General features: G+C 33.0%; 1 protein-coding gene across 1 annotated transcript in view; it reads right to left on the bottom strand.

Moving 5' to 3' along the window:
• LOC113828480 (protein O-linked-mannose beta-1,2-N-acetylglucosaminyltransferase 1) overlaps positions 1 to 2,500 on the bottom strand; it is a 21,160-nt gene that overhangs the window by 14,665 nt on the left and 3,995 nt on the right. The gene's annotated exons all lie outside the window — the stretch shown is intronic.

Below are 2,500 nucleotides of genomic sequence, written 5' to 3'. Positions count from 1 at the left end.
GGGAAAGAAGTTGTTGCAAGTCGTAGAAGTTGTTGGTAGTCGGGAAAAAAGTTGTTGCAAGTCATCGAAGTTGTTGGTAGTCGGGGAAAAAGTTGTTGCAAGTCATCGAAGTTGTTGGTAGTCGGGGAAAAAGTTGTTGCACGTCATAGAAGTTGTTGGTAGTCGCAATAGAAGTTGTCGGTGAGCGGGACAATAGTTTACATAGAAGATAGTTTTGGAGGATGTTAAAAATGGTACTTACAATAGAAATTTGTAATGTGAGAGAAGTTGGCGCTAATCGACATAGAAGTTGTAAGGAGTGGTGATAGAAGTTGTTGATAAATGGTGCTGGTTATGGAAGATGTTGGCAAGGAGGTTAAGGTTGGCAAATGGTAGTAACAGACAATAGTTGTGGTGGAAGTACTACGAATGATGGTGGAAGATGTTGGCAGTGGTTTTTATGGTTTTCGATAAAACGTGAATGTGAGTGAGAAAGGAGGAGAGAGAAAGGCAGAGCAGTGGAAGAGAGGTAGGGAGGTGAATAAAGAGGCAGAAAGATAATAGACACAAAGATATATAGATATAAAGAGAGGCAGATAGAGAGATAGAAGCGCGTGCACACACACACACACACACACACACACACACACACACACACACATATATATATATATATATATATATATATATATATATATATATATATATATATATATAGAGAGAGAGAGAGAGAGAGAGAGAGAGAGAGAGAGAGAGAGACAGAGAGAGAGAGAGAGAGAGAGAGAGAGAGAGAGAGAGAGAGAGAAGAAGAAGAAGAAAGAAATAAAGAGAGAGCAAGCGAGAAAGCTCGACATACAGAAACAGCTACATACAAAGAGACAAACACACACATACACAAACATACAGACAGACACACCAACGAACAGACAAAGACGCCGACGGAGAGGCAGAGGGAGGGAGAAAGGGACAGCACCTGACGCCTTCCCCGCAGAGTAATGAGCCTCATTACGGCGTTGAATAAGTGCGTAAGATATTATGTGAAGCAACGCCGAGTACTTTCACTGTCAAAGGCACACGCCGAAGCAGTAATATCAGACAGATGCAAGATGAATGTGGTAAAAAAAAAAATCTGAAATTGTCGGAAATAGAGAGGGCGTTGATAAAGATGCAAGATGAATGTGGTAAAAAAAAAAGAAAAGAAAAAAACTCTGAAATTGTCGGAAATAGAGAGGGTGTTGATAAGGATTGAAGATGAATGTGGTAAAAAAGTCTAAGATCGTTGAAAATAGAGATGATGTTGATAAAAATGAAGATGAATGTGGTAAAAAAGTCTAAAATCGTCGAAAATAGAGATGATGTTGATAAATATGAATGTGAAAAAAGTCTATAGAGATGGTGTTATTAAGATTGAATATGAATTTGATAAAAAAAAAAAATAATAAAATCGTCGAAAATAGAGATAGTGTTAATAAAGATTGAAGATGAATTTGATAAAAAAAAGTCTTAAATCGTTGAAAATAGAGATGATGTTGATAAAGATGAATGTGAAAAAGTCTATAAAGATGGTGTTGATAAAGATACAAGATGAATGTTGAAAAAAGTCTAAAATCGTCGAAAATAGAGATGATGTTGATAAAGATGAATGTGAAAAAGTCTATAGAGATGGTGTTGATAAAGATACAAGATGAATGTTGAAAAAAGTCTAAAATCGTTGAAAATATTATGATGTTGATAAAGATTGAAGATGAATTTGATAAAAAAAAGTCTAAAATCGTTGAAAACAGAGATGATGTTAATAAATATGAATGTGAAAAAGTCTATAAAGATGGTGTTGATAAAGATACAAGATGAATGTTGAAAAAAGTCTAAAATCGTCGAAAATAGAGATGATGTTGATAAAGATTGAAGATGAATGTGGAAAACCGGAAATCGTCTAGAATAACGACATCACAAAGATGGAAAATAAATGTGAAAAAGGTCTAAAATCGTGAAAAAGTGAACACTAGGGATAGAGGTGCAAAATAAAGAAAAATAAAGATAATAATAATAGAATTACTGTGATGAAGATGCAGGATGAATGTGAAAATAAATCTAATACCGTCTAAAAAATAGAGATACAATAAAGATACAAAATAAACGTGAAAAAAGATACAAAATTGTACAAAAATAAAAATACTGTGATTAAGGTGCAAGATGAACGTGAAAAAAATGTAAAATCATCTAAAAGCAGAGATAATGTGATAAAGCTGAAAGAGGAATGTGATAAAACATAAGATACAGAATAATTTGAAAATAAAGATATTATAAAAATAGAATATAAATGAGAAAAAAAATCGTGTAAAACAGAAATAGTGTGATAAAGATACAAAATAAATGTGAAAAAGTCTAAAACTGTTTTAAATAGAGATGGCGTGATAAAGGCATGGATATGAAAAAAAACTAAGATCGTCTAAAAATAGAAATACAATCAGATGCAAGATGAATATGAAAAAAAATCTAAAGTCGTCTAAAATAGAGATAC

Source organism: Penaeus vannamei, chromosome 2 (assembly GCF_042767895.1).
Source record: "Penaeus vannamei isolate JL-2024 chromosome 2, ASM4276789v1, whole genome shotgun sequence".
In the NCBI taxonomy this organism is placed as follows: domain Eukaryota; kingdom Metazoa; phylum Arthropoda; class Malacostraca; order Decapoda; family Penaeidae; genus Penaeus; species Penaeus vannamei.
The sequence above is the reverse complement of the archived record's forward strand: the minus strand, read 5'-3'. Positions and strand labels throughout refer to the sequence as shown.